Source organism: Schistocerca nitens, chromosome 2, assembly GCF_023898315.1.
Source record: "Schistocerca nitens isolate TAMUIC-IGC-003100 chromosome 2, iqSchNite1.1, whole genome shotgun sequence".
NCBI lineage: Eukaryota > Metazoa > Arthropoda > Insecta > Orthoptera > Acrididae > Schistocerca > Schistocerca nitens.
The window spans coordinates 157,485,751-157,500,609 of NC_064615.1; the positions used below are offsets into that span (position 1 = coordinate 157,485,751).

At 49.2% G+C, this 14,859-nt stretch overlaps 1 pseudogene; it reads left to right on the plus strand.

Moving 5' to 3' along the window:
- The first annotated feature begins 669 nt into the window (after positions 1 to 669).
- LOC126238095 (5S ribosomal RNA) lies at positions 670 to 787 on the plus strand (annotated as a pseudogene).
- The last annotated feature ends 14,072 nt before the right edge of the window (positions 788 to 14,859 follow it).

A 14,859-nucleotide genomic window follows, 5' to 3' on the forward strand; every position in this document is an offset into this window, starting at 1 on the left:
CTTAGAACTACTTAAACCTAACTAACCTAAGGACATCACACACATCCATGCCCGAGGCAGGATTCGAACCTGCGACCGTTGCGGTCGCGCGGTTCCAAACTGACGCGCCTAGAACCGCTCGGCTACACTGGCCGGCAATACACAAAGATTTCATACTAAAATGCCGAGAGAGTACTGTATTGGAAAATGTGTGCAGCATATTACCTTCTCCCACACACGTCTCGCGAAACAACCGCGAGTTTCTTGACCAGGACGTTTCTTGATGTTAACGTCACGACAGCTGCAGCAATAAACACGATCGTAAGGTGGCCACTAAACCTGAAGGTGGTTATTGTAATAACCATTGTAAAACACCAAAGGACTGCTCCTTTGTCTAGTTTATAGTTTTATGATATAAATTAGAGTTTTGCGTGTGCCAGAACATCAAGCACAGTGGTACACTGTCCAGTCACATTAATGTGACCACCCCGCATGTTCGACGTCAGTGTGCAATAACTACCCACAGACGGCAGGAGGCAGGTATATGAAGCGTGTCGGATGTACGGAGGGCTTGGTGCAGTCGATGTCGTAATGTGGAAACGGAGCGATTTATCTGATGTCCAAAAGCGAATGATCATTGGCTTCCGGGCAAAGGTTAAAGCATTTTAGAAACCGCTAAGTTCTTAACTAGGCAACGGCCTTGCCGCAGTGGTAACACCGGCTCCCGTCAGACCACCGAAGTTAAGCGCTGTCGGGCTGGGCTAGCACTTGGATGGGTGACCATCCCGTTTGCCGAGCGCTGTTGGCAAGCGGGGTGCACTCAGCCCTTGTGAGGCAAACTGAGGAGCTACTTGATTGAGAAGTGGCGGCTCTGGTCTCGGAAACTGACCTACGGCCGGGAGAGCGGTGTGCTGACGACATGTCCCTCCATATCCGCATCCAGTGACGCCTGTGGGTGAGGATGACACGGCGGCCAGTCGGTACCTTTGGGCCTTCACGGCCTGTGCGGGAGGTTTTCAGTTTTAAGTTTTAAACTGTTCACATGCCGCCTTGGTTAATGTACACTGTGCATGGCAAAATGGTGTTATTCAAAATCGTTGCTGAGGCAACTGTGGTGCACCACAGACCATAAATGAGAGGGGTGAACGACGGCTGCGAAGGCTGAGGAGAGGTGTGTGGCCAAACAGATGTGCAACTGGTGAGCACCTGACAGCCCAGATGAACCAAGGGGCCACCAACAGCGTCTCCTCAGCGACAGTTCTGTAGGCGCCCCGGTGGTCCCGGTCGCCTACGGTGGACTGGAGGCCGAGCGGTGACCTCTCCAGTTGTCAGGATGCTAGGAAATGACTGTGGACGCGTCATAAACGCCAAAGAAACAATATTAATTCAAAACACTTTTATTCCTGCCGAGTACAATGTGGCTTGGTGATATCAACGACCTTCCCCGAGTCCTCGCTGACTCGTAGCGATGACACCAGCTCCGGGCCGCACGTCTTACTAGAGCAGCGCCATGTGCTGCGACGTAGTGAAGGAATGTCCTTACTTCGTACATCGGCGCGCGCGGCTGGTGGCGCCCGGCTGGCCGGACGGCTCAGCTGTGGACAACAAGAGGCTCCGGGTTGGAGTCCCGGCGCTGTCGACACGAGAGGCGTCCTCGTAGTGCGGAGTGTACTCTATCCCACCCCGTCTTCTTCCCTGCTCCTCCTGGTGGCTCGTCCGCGGTGGACGGGCGGATCGAGCTGCAGTCCCCCAGCGTCGTCGGCTCACCCGATTGTGACGGCGGATGCACAGGGCCTAGGCCATGCACGATCTCGACGACGGCTCACTGATGTGGTCAGCACTAGCGGCGAGCGAGTCTGCCGCGATGTCTGCTAATCCTGTGTTGGCGATTGACAGCGGCAGCAGAAAGGACCAGAGCTGGTACTGTGCCCTCACGTCTGCTGCTGGATGGGCTGCCCTTACTGCAACATCTCCTTAATAAAGATTAACATGTCGTTCACTGAGCTGAGCGCTACCCAGCGACCCAGTACACATCTAACTGCAAGTCTAACTGCGAATGCTTTGTTGCTATCAAAGCTGGCGTATTTAAAGGAAGCACGAGCGACGTCCTGACGTCATGCTCGTTTATAATGAACGCATTCGTTCCACTTATACTGCCGATTTATCAGTCGTACTCGCCCATTAGGTGTTCTTGCGACTTAGTTACGTGTTGTTGCGGCAGACTTACGCGAAGTTGTGAAATGCAGTACAGCTGATGCTATACCTCTCTCTTACACTCTACGAAAGTCTCCGTCTAACACAAACCCGCGTGCTAAGCAATTCTCTCTCGCCTGTTTAATTCCCCGCCCTGGGTAGACATGTAAGGCACGCGCGTACCCCCTGGTAAAGGCCAGGCCCGGGGAGGGGTGATTGCCTGAGCTGATATCTTCTGACCATGCCGATTGGTCCCTCCGTCTGTTTCTCGGGAGGTGTGACCTGAGGTGTAAACATTCACCTAAGGCGGGAGTGCCCTCTGAGAGGGTCCCCACAAGGAAGGAGCGCGCCATCGGAGACGCTGGCAATCATGGGGGATTTCTCCGCAATGGATTTCACTCCATCTCTCTCGACTTCTGCCCAAAAACGGAAACGTGACCAGCTACCAGTGACAAAAGTACTACCGCCTGCCCCACAGTTCCTCGTCGTTTCTCGATCTGAGGACGGAAAGGATTTTTCCTCTGTCAACCCTTTCGTTATCCAGAAGGGCGTCGATGCCATAGACGGATCTGTCAAATCCTGTACCAGGTTGCGTAACGGTACCTTATTACTCGAAACTGAGAGCGCCTTTCAGGCACAAAAACTGCTTCGGGCCACACTCCTGTACACATTCCCTGTCCGGGTGGAGGCTCACCGAACTTTGAATTCGTCTCGTGGTGTGGTCTACACTAGATCCCTCGACGGTTTGACTGACGAGGAGATTCAATCTTTCCTCGCTGAGCAGGGCGTGACGGCTGTCCATAGGGTCATGAAAAAGGTCAACAATGACCTTGTACCGACCCGGACACTTTTTTTGACCTTCGATAGCGTTCAGCTGCCATCGCGCATCAAAGCGGGCTACGAGGTTATTTCTGTTCGCCCCTATGTCCCGACACCTACGCGCTGCTACCAGTGTCAGCGTTTCAATCACACTCGCCAATCTTGTTCCAATGCGGCTAAATGTGTCACTTGTGGCAGGGATGCCCATGAGGGTGACTGTCCACCTCCGTCTCCTCGTTGTGTGAACTGTCAGGGTGACCATGCTGCATCCTCCCGCGACTGTCCTGTCTATAAGGAAGAACGCTGTATCCAAGAAATTCGGGTCAAAGAGAAAGTGTCCACCTCGGCTGCTCGCAAGCTATTGGCTAGTAGGAAGCCCACGCTGCTCCCAGCGGGGAAATACAGTACTGTCCTCGCCTCTCCTCGGACTACCAGGGAGGTGGCAACCCAGACCTGCGATCTGACCTTCAGCACCACGGTCGTCCGTTCGGCCAGTGCTAAGATCGCGCGGTCGACGTCTCCTCTTCGTCCCATCACCCCACAGACACCAGCCCCTTCATCAGCTTCTGCTAAGACGAAGACCCAGAAGTCAGATGCACGGGCCTTCAAGAAGGAACCGTCCCGTGCAGACTTCCTACGTACCTCGACCTCCCAGCCTTCGTCCGGTACTTCCACCAAACGACCATCCAAGAAGGCTAATAGGAAGCACAGTTCTCCTTCTCCGCCACGGCGCATTTCTTCTCCTGCGCCACCCAGCGGTTGCCGCCCCAGGCCGTCATCCCTTTCGCCTGGCCGCACCGCTGGTAGCCGAACATCTGGCCGTTCACCGGCGGAGGAAGCTCCCCCTCCCGGCCATCTTCCCAAGATGGCCGATGAACCTATAGAACCAATGGACGATGACTGTCCGCCTACTGATAGCGGCGGCAGTGCTCGCTCGAAGCCAGGCCCTCAGCGGCCTTCGAGGTGACCCCTTCTTTCCTTTTTTCTTACGATGGCACTTATTCACTGGAATATTCGCAGCATTCGCTCCAACCGAGAGGACTTGAAGTTGCTGCTTCGCTTGCACCGTCCGCTCGTCGTAGCCCTCCAGGAAACGAAGCTACGCCCATGCGATCAAATTGCCTTGGCACACTACACCTCTGTGCGTTTTGACCTACCCCCTGTGGTAGGTATCCCAGCTCATGGAGGGGTTATGTTACTGGTCCGGGATGATATTTACTACGATCCCATCACGTTGCACACCGGCCTGCAGGCAGTTGCCATCCGCATTACTCTCCCCACTTTTACATTTTCCATTTGTACCGTTTACACTCCATCGTCGTCTGCCGTTACCAGGGCAGACATGATGCAACTTATTGCTCAGCTACCTGCACCATTTTTGTTAACTGGAGACTTCAATGCCCACCATCCCCTTTGGGGCTCTCCAGCATCCTGCCCGAGGGGCTCCCTGTTAGCAGACCTTTTCAACCAGCTCAATCTCGTCTGCCTCAATACTGGCGCCCCTACTTTTCTTTCGGATACATCTCACACCTATTCCCATTTAGATCTCTCTATATGTACTCCCCAACTTGCACGCCGGTTCGAGTGGTATGCTCTTTCTGATACATATTCGAGCGACCACTTCCCGTGTGTTATCCATCTCCTGCAGCATACCCCCTCTCCGTGCTCATCTAGTTGGAACATCTCCAAAGCAGACTGGGGGCTCTTCTCTTCAAGGGCGACCTTTCAGGATCAAACATTCCCAAGCTGCGATAGTCAGGTCGCACACCTCACGGAAGTCATTCTCTCTGCTGCTGAATATTCCATCCCTCACCCTACTTCTTCTCCACGTCGCGTACCGGTCCCCTGGTGGACCGCAGCATGTAGAGACGCTCTACGTGCTCGTCGACGTGCTTTACGCGCCTTTAAACGCCACCCTACAGTGGCGAATTGTGTCAATTATAAACGATTACGTGCACAGTGTCGTCGTATTATTAAAGAAAGCAAGAAAGCCAGCTGGGCTGCTTTCACAAGCACCTTCAACAGTTTTACTCCTTCTTCTGTTGTCTGGGGTAGCCTGCGCCGGCTATCTGGCACTAAGGTCCACTCACCAGTTTCTGGCTTGACGGTCGCGAATGACGTCCTTGTGGCCCCTGAGGCTGTCTCCAATGCCTTCGGCCGCTTTTTCGCAGAGGTTTCGAGCTCCGCTCATTACCACCCTGCCTTCCTCCCCCGCAAACAGGCAGAGGAGGCTAGGCCACCTAACTTCCGCTCCTCGAATCGTGAAAGTTATAATGCCCCATTCACCATGCGGGAACTCGAAACCGCACTTGGCCGATCACGGTCCTCCGCTCCAGGGCCTGATTCTATTCATATTCAGATGCTGAAGAACCTTTCTCCTGCGGGTAAAGGTTTTCTTCTTCGTACTTACAATCGCATCTGGATTGAGGGACATGTTCCCGCATGCTGGCGCGAGTCTATTGTTGTCCCGATTCCTAAGCCGGGGAAGGACAAGCACTTGCCCTCCAGTTATCGACCCATCTCGCTTACCAGCTGTGTCTGTAAAGTGATGGAGCGAATGGTTAACTCTCGATTGGTTTGGCTGCTCGAGTCTCGACGCCTACTTACCAATGTACAATGTGGATTTCGTAGGCGCCGGTCTGCTGTTGACCATCTGGTTACCTTGTCGACCTTCATTATGAATAACTTCTTGCGGAAGCACCCGACCGCGGCTGTGTTCTTTGATTTGGAGAAGGCTTACGACACCTGTTGGAGGGCGGGCATTCTCCGCACCATGCATACATGGGGTCTTCGCGGTCACCTCCCTCTTTTTATTCGTTCCTTTTTAATGGATCGACAGTTCAGGGTACGTGTGGGTTCTGTCCTGTCAGACACCTTTCGCCAGGAGAATGGGGTACCACAGGGCTCAGTTTTGAGCGTCGCTCTCTTCGCCATAGCGATCAATCCAATTATGGATTGCCTCCCAGCTGATGTATCAGGCTCCCTTTTCGTGGACGATTTTACCATCTATTGCAGCGCGCAGCGTACGTGTTTCCTGGAGCGCTGTCTTCAGCGTTCTCTTGACCGTCTTTACTCGTGGAGTGTCGCCAATGGCTTCCGTTTTTCTGCCGAGAAGACGGTCTGTATTAACTTCTGGCGCTACAAAGAATTTCTCCCACCGTCTTTACGACTTGGTCCCGTTGCTCTCCCATTCGTGGAGACAACAAAATTTTTAGGTCTTACATTTGACAGGAAACTTAGTTGGTCTCCACATGTGTCTTATTTGGCTGCCCGTTGTACCCGTTCTCTCAATGTCCTCCGTGTTCTCAGTGGTATGTCGTGGGGAGCGGATCGAACCGTCCTCCTTCGCCTATATCGGTCGATCGTCCGCTCCAAGCTGGATTATGGGAGCTTCGTATACTCCTCTGCACGGCCATCCATCTTACGCCGCCTCAACTCCATACAACATCGGGGTTTACGACTTGCGATCGGAGCGTTTTATACTAGTCCCGTCGAGAGTCTTCATGCTGACGCTGGTGAGTTGCCACTCACCTACCGGCGCGATATACTGCTTTGTCGGTATGCCTGTCGGCTACTGGCAATGCCTGACCACCCATCTTATCGTTCCTTTTTTGATGACTCTCTCGACAGTCAATACGGGTTGTATGTCTCCGCCCTGCTACCCCCTGGAGTTCGCTTTCGTCGCCTCCTTCAACACCTTCATTTTTCACTCCCTGCCACCTTTCGAGTGGGCGACAGCCACACGCCACCTTGGCTCCAGGCTCAGGTTCGCGTCCACCTTGACCTCTGCTCGCTCCCGAAGGAGGTTACCCCCGATTCAGTCTACCACTCCCGTTTTGTCGAACTTCGTTCGAAGTTCATTAATACGACCTTCATTTATACAGATGGCTCTAAGACCAATGACGGGGTCGGGTGTTCTTTTATTGTCGGGGCACAAAGTTTCCAATATCGGCTCCATGGCCATTGTTCGGTCTTCACAGCTGAGCTCTTTGCCCTCTACCAGGCTGTCCTTTACATCTGCCGCCACCGACATTCTGCATATGTCATCTGCTCCGATTCCCTGAGCGCTATCCAGAGCCTCGGTGATCCGTACCCGGTTCACCCTTTCGTGCACCGGATCCAACGCTCTCTTCAGCAGCTGGTGGACGTCGGTTCTCCGGTTAGCTTTATGTGGATTCCTGGCCATGTCGGTATCCCTGGGAACGAAGCTGCAGATGCCGCGGCCAAGGCTGCGGTCCTCCAACCTCGGACAGCTTCTTGTGGTGTCCCTTCGTCAGATTGTAGCAGGGTAATTTGTCGGCGCATTGTCTCGCTGTGGCATGCCGATTGGGCTGCACTTTCAGACAACAAGCTTCGGGCCTTGAAAGCTCTACCCGTGGCTTGGACGTCCTCCTCACGCCCTTCTCGGCGGGAGGAGGTAGTTTTGGCCCGGTTGCGAATTGGCCACTGCCGGTTCAGCCATCGCCATCTGCTGACGGCTGCGCCGGCGCCGTTCTGCCCATGTGGGCAATTGCTGACGGTCCGCCACATTTTAACGTCGTGTCCGAATTTTAACACCCTACGTCTCGATATTGGCCTGCCATGTACTGTAGAAGCCATTTTAGCGGATGACCCACGAGCAGCTGCTCGCGTTCTTCATTTTATCAATTTGACAACCCTCTCAAAGGACATTTGATTATGCTGTTTTCTTTTTTAATCCTATGCCTGTCAGTATGTCTTTCATCGTGTTCTCCGTTTTGTTGCTGTTTTAAACTTGTGACTCGCGGTGCATTCCTAAAGTAGTCTGGGCGCTAATGACCGTTGACGTTGTGCGCCCTAAAACCACAAAAAAAAAAAAAAAATCTCTCGCCTGTTGTGTGTAACCAGGCCATTGCCCCTGCGTGACGACACATTCCGATATACACTCCTGGAAATTGAAATAAGAACACCGTGAATTCATTGTCCCAGGAAGGGGAAACTTTATTGACACATTCCTGGGGTCAGATACATCACATGATCACACTGACAGAACCACAGGCACATAGACACAGGCAACAGAGCATGCACAATGTCGGCACTAGTACAGTGTATATCCACCTTTCGCAGCAATGCAGGCTGCTATTCTCCCATGGAGACGATCGTAGAGATGCTGGATGTAGTCCTGTGGAACGGCTTGCCATGCCATTTCCACCTGGCGCCTCAGTTGGACCAGCGTTCGTGCTGGACGTGCAGACCGCGTGAGACGACGCTTCATCCAGTCCCAAACATGCTCAATGGGGGACAGATCCGGAGATCTTGCTGGCCAGGGTAGTTGACTTACACCTTCTAGAGCACGTTGGGTGGCACGGGATACATGCGGACGTGCATTGTCCTGTTGGAACAGCAAGTTCCCTTGCCGGTCTAGGAATGGTAGAACGATGGGTTCGATGACGGTTTGGATGTACCATGCACTATTCAGTGTCCCCTCGACGATCACCAGTGGTGTACGGCCAGTGTAGGAGATCGTTCCCCACACCATGATGCCGGGTGTTGGCCCTGTGTGCCTCGGTCGTATGCAGTCCTGATTGTGGCGCTCACCTGCACGGCGCCAAACACGCATACGACCATCATTGGCACCAAGGCAGAAGCGACTCTCATCGCTGAAGACGACACGTCTCCATTCGTCCCTCCATTCACGCCTGTCGCGACACCACTGGAGGCGGGCTGCACGATGTTGGGGCGTGAGCGGAAGACGGCCTAACGGTGTGCGGGACCGTAGCCCAGCTTCATGGAGACGATTGCGAATGGTCCTCGCCGATACCCCAGGAGCAACAGTGTCCCTAATTTGCTGGGACGTGGCGGTGCGGTCCCCTACGGCACTGCGTGGGATCCTACGGTCTTGGCGTGCATCCGTGCGTCGCTGCGGTCCGGTCCCAGGTCGACGGGCACGTGCACCTTCCGCCGACCACTGGCGACAACATCGATGTACTGTGGAGACCTCACGCCCCACGTGTTGAGCAATTCGGCGGTACGTCCACCCGGCCTCCCGCATGCCCACTATACGCCCTCGCTCAAAGTCCGTCAACTGCACATACGGTTCACGTCCACGCTGTCGCGGCATGCTACCAGTGTTAAAGACTGCGATGCAGCTCCGTATGCCACGGCAAACTGGCTGACACTGACGGCGGCGGTGCACAAATGCTGCGCAGCTAGCGCCATTCGACGGCCAACACCGCGGTTCCTGGTGTGTCCGCTGTGCCGTGCGTGTGATCATTGCTTGTACAGCCCTCTCGCAGTGTCCGGAGCAAGTATGGTGGGTCTGACACACCGGTGTCAATGTGTTCTTTTTTCCATTTCCAGGAGTGTATGTGCAATCCTCCTACCTCTTGGCTAACGTACTGCCTCTGGCTCTCGGCATAGGCAACGAAACTTTGACAATATTCCACGTTTCCAACTCTTCACTATTCCGCGACACTGCAGTTCAACGGACGTTGCTAGATATGGGCCTCCGCAGCAGGCGCCTGGTACATGCACCCATGTTGACTGCTGTTCACCGGCGTAGAAGTCTGGAATTTGCGCGCCAGTACGGCAACTAGACATCCAATGAATGGCGACTGGTGGCCTCTGCAGATTAATCACAGATGACCGTTCGAGTCTGCAGCGGCAGCCCCCGGGTGTAAACGGTTCTCGGAATGTTTTCGATGCATTCCCTGGGTGATCTAGTCATTGTGGGAGGCACAGTGGGCAACACTAATATGAATCTATCCTTCGGAATCATGTCCACCCGTGCATGCAGTTTGTACGTGGTTCGAAATACACCAGGATGAGTTAACCGCACTCCCCTGGCCAACCAAGCCCCCGAGTGTAAACCCAGTCAAGAATCTGCGGGGCCACCTTGATTGGCATGTTCGCGCCATGAATCCTTAGCCGAGAAACCTAGCGCAGCTGGCCACAGCACTGGAATTGGCATTGATCCACATCCCAATAGGTACCTTCCAGAATCTCATTCACTCTCTTCCAGCATGTCTTCGTTGCAAAAAGTAGCTATTCAGGTATTTGACAGGTGGTCACACTAATGTGATTGGATCTTTTATGTGAGGAGCTGGACTTGTATTTAACAATGCGGTAATGTACACAAAGGACCGTGCTTTGGATCTCCGATGTTGACGCAGATACTCAAGTGTAAATTGTAAACAGTTATTGGAAGTGGTAGCGGGATGGTTTGGACACAGGTTGCAAGTCAATACCTGACCTGGGTAACTGGCAAATTGTTTGTTTGATAGGAGTAAAAGTAGCTCAGCAAAGTATTGTTTTTCTCAACTTTTTGTTATAGTTGTTTTGAATTGAAAAGCTGATGGAGATGGCTACAGAACTAGCGGTGCTTTTAAATTTTTTCTGCCCCAACGCTATGCTAATGAATTTATTATTTTTAATGATAACTTAAGAACATTGGTCTTGTAACTCGTGTGTGAATTTTACGTGAATTCTACGTAAATTACTGGTAAACAAGAATCTTTTAAGGAAATACCGGATCCAGTGACACTATTAAGAAATGAGTCAGGTGCGTTATAGCAAAAATAAAAAAACACCGTTTTTTAAAGGCAGGAATAAAAGTTGTTTCTTTTACAAAATGTTGCGCTCCAATACCGCTGAGGCACAGATGATACAAGAACGCATTGTCCCCGGTTGTCTGTCGTCAATGTACGTACATAACTACGAAAAATGGGTACGAATTTCAACCTTTTTCATACGGGCAAATGCAGATACAAATTTGTTGCTGTTTTATCGTTTGTTTCCATTAACTGCACCTGCCTTATACAAAATCTCTTTTTTACATATTCATCACTTGACTCGCATTAAGGCTGTTGGAAGTTGGCATAAGTCTTAAGCATGTCTTGGAAAATTAAAAGTGCCAAAAAGGTATTTGGTTTCTGTGTTGCTCCAACTGATCATACTTTCGCAATTCTTATAATGACATCAACTACTTGTAATCAGTGCTGGTGGAAACATGTGTGCAGTTTCCAACATATCCTTCTTTTTAATGCTTCCATACCGCAAATAGTGTTCCAAAGTTTTTCGAGGTATATCTTAGATATGTTTTTTACAAATCTGTAAAACGCGTGAAGATTTAGGAATTCCTTTCTGTGTAAATACGGTGCCAGTCTAGAATTAAAGATGCGTTGACAATTAGGCTGTTTCGTTTATGTTTCATTCTTTGTGATTCTGCCAATATGCACCAGTCTTGGGAGTTGAGTCAAAGTAAATGATAGAAGTGTGCCTTTAATTCTCTTTCCAAAAAGTCAGTGTGACGTAATATTCGTCGTTTTCATGTCCCATTTTACCAATGTAAGTTTCTACACGCATATGAGCAGTGCTCACTCTCTCCAAGTCGCGGGAAGAGCAGCGTGTATCTTTTTTTGTTAAACTCATAGGTCCAGAAACAGTTCTTAAAAGACACATTTCTGATTTATGTGAATTTACTTAGGAGGTTACATAAGTTAAAAATTTCGTGTCCTCTGCTGGTTAATAAATCTGTTTGATGTATTCTCGCTAACAAAAGTTGAACAATTTGAGAAATATAAAATAAATCTCAAACATGATGCAGAAATATAAGGGATTAAAGTTAGCGCAGGTACTGCCTGCAGGGGAACAGCAACCGTTAGAAATTAAAATTTCGGCCAGCCACAAGTCGCACGTAACTTTTTCTTTATTTTGACATGTTTCACTCGAGCAAAGCGAGAAATTACGCAGCAAAAGCCACACGTTACGAATCTCGGGCTGTATAAGGGGCCCCCATCATAGGTAAAGTACGTATGACGGCCGCACTACAGGGTGTTTCAGAAGTGATGGTCAGTATTCAGGGATATGACAGGAATGATCATTCGAAAACAAAAATGTCAAGATAACATGGGCTCTAAAACGCATAACTCGAGAGCTACGATCAATTCTTTATCTTCGATACTGTGAAACAAATCTCTTCTACTGCAAGCTCTTTGCTTTCCACATTTTGGGAAGTGGTTGTATGTGCCAAAACAAGAACAAAATCTCCAGTAAACACGTGCTCTAAAATGCATACCTTAGAAGTTATGAGCAACTGTTCATTAGAAGAATTGTGTTTCAAAATAGCGAAGACGAACAAGTGCTCAAAACTCTTAAGGGGTGCATTTTAGAGCACATGTTTACTGTACATTTTTTCCTTTTTTTGGTCCATACAACCACTTCCCCAAATATGGAAAGCAAAGAGCTTGCAGTAGAAGAGATTTGTTTCACAGTATCTAAGATCGAGAACTGCTCATAGCTCTTAAGGTATGCGTTTTAGAGCCCATGTGTACTTGACTTTTTGTTTCGAATGATTATTCCCGTCATACCCCTGAATATTGACCATCACTTCTGAAACACCCTGTATACACAGCCGGATATTTGTAACATGCGATCATCGGCTACTTAATTTCTGAAGATGCTCGCGTTCGTCGAGTGAAACATGTCAAAACAAAGAAAAAGTTACGTGCGACTTGGGCTGTCCGAAAATTTTAACTTCTAAAGGAATGTATTCAGGTGAATGGGGAAGCCATGTGACTGTACCTCCTACACCAATCAGGTGTCCATTAAAAAATTATGTTTGGTACTTCCCAAAGAGGTACAGAAAATGGGTTAATATGCCGTCATGCACTGAAACGTCCCATTAGAAAAATTTATGAATGACTGTGCTGATAAACCTCTTACATTATTTGACTTTCAAACAGCTGAGCAGAACTGAACGTACTCAGACATTTCGCTCTTTACCTATTCTGATCAACTCTAAACTGACACACAATATTTTTAGCGCAACGCAATCTGACTTTCAAAAATCTCTACAAAAGAATGGCCCTGACTAATAATAACCTATACCTTTCATGAATCACTTACCTCACAAAAATCTTCGTTATTCAAACTACTGAAATACAGCGTGCCCCAATACTTCCAGCTGAATGAAAGATTCAAACTACTGAAGGCACTAACTACTGATAGGCATAGTTCGCAAATGAAAGATTTTGATAGAGAACAAACAATGTATTTACCTTAGTAATGTTCACTTCATGACATCCAGTCTTACAAATTTACTGTCTCTGATGGATACACATCCAGATCATCCGCTCTCAAAACTCCGCCATCTCTCTCCCCATATCCACCACTGCTGGCGGCTCACCTCCAACCGCGCAACGCTACGCGCTGTTAACAGCCAACTGCCCAACACTACAATAGCAAATTCAAACAATGCATACCAGCTACAGACTGCACACAGCACAGTCAGTGATTTTTATATAGAGTGCTACGTGGCGTTACCAACATAAAAACCTAAACAGCCTACTTACAGCACAAATCAAATTCATCGTCCTTCTGGAAGAATAGCGTTCTCTGAAAGCACGAGTAACTTGTCACGCAGGAACTGGTGATGTGCGGCACCTCTTTACTTGTGTAATAAAGGGTTAGATGCTATAGGTTTTGTCAATCTCAATTCTTGTACGCAAATTGATACATAAAACTGGTGTTTTGTTACCACGAGCTCTGAGAATACTTATATCTGCATATACGTGGTCGTTAGGACAGTTTATTACCCAACCTGAGCGTTATCACTTCTTCTGTGTAAATAAAATGCTAAATTTGAAAAGCGGGTCTTCAGTGCTCCTTCTTAAAATTCATTGACAGAATTGCAGACAGACCTGAGACCTCAGAGCTTGCACAGACTGTGTAACTGACATGGATAAAGCAACTCTTCGTAGAAACGACCACACAAAAGAGTGGGTCAAGTTTTCAGCAGTTCCAGTTGTTTGCTCCGGATCATCTTGTTCTCGTAGTGGAACTTGTGCCACTGCATCTGAAGGGCGGTCTAGGAGAAGTCTTCCACGATCCCTTGTTGCTAATGACCGCATGTCCTCAAGTCGTTGGAAAAGCTTGCTGAAGATTCTTCTTTCCAAATAGAATGCGGTGTTAGGAACGTCGTTCAGCATGACTGGAATGTTCCTGCTGCTTCTGCCATGGAATATTACGATTGCGTTTCACTGTTTATACTCCACGGAATTGCTGATATTATTCTGAAGTCAGCGTAAGCTCATACCGATACGTACGGAATGGGTGATATAGACGACCATTGTAAGTATTGTGTCTGAGAACAGTACCACAGTCAGGTGACTAAGTACAGAGTAACTGACCCAGTAAGTAATGAACCATTAACGTCAACAGGAAAACTACCTATACCACGGGCTGCAGACCCTTATCTCAACTATTATTTGGATCCAGACATATGTTTACTGGAGGTATTTTGTAATTTTCACCAGTATTATCTCCTATACAAAAATGGGGCACTTCTTTTTTAAATGTGTTGTAGAATATGCGTTCATAAATTTAGAAAGTCCACTGTGAAATAGGGGAATAAAAACAAATCGAAGGGCAGAGTGATGATTTCAACACCCGCTGGCCTTTTACCACCAGTCACTTCGTTTTATTCTGCAGGCAAACGAGTCCATACGTACAACTCTACTGGATGCTGCGTAAGTAGTATGAGTTGATGCAGATGGTGTGTATCTTCTAGTTTGAACAGTAAGGTCCCCACAGACGATGTATAGATTGATACAAAGACTAATGCACGCTCAGTTATAGAATCAATGAGTGGTATGAGTGATACGGGAGGTCCGTTAAATATTACTACAGATATAGACAGTAGAAGATTTCGGAAGCTCCATACGGCTATTCACAGACATGCGGTTGTCTACAAGAAGCTAGCAGTGCCAGAAGACTGGAGCGATTTGCAAAGGATCCACAGAGGATTGATGAATGGTGCAGGGACTGGCAGTTGACTCTGAACGTAAATAAATGTAACATGTTGCGCATACACGGGAAAGCAAATCCACAACTGTACGACTACACCCTTGA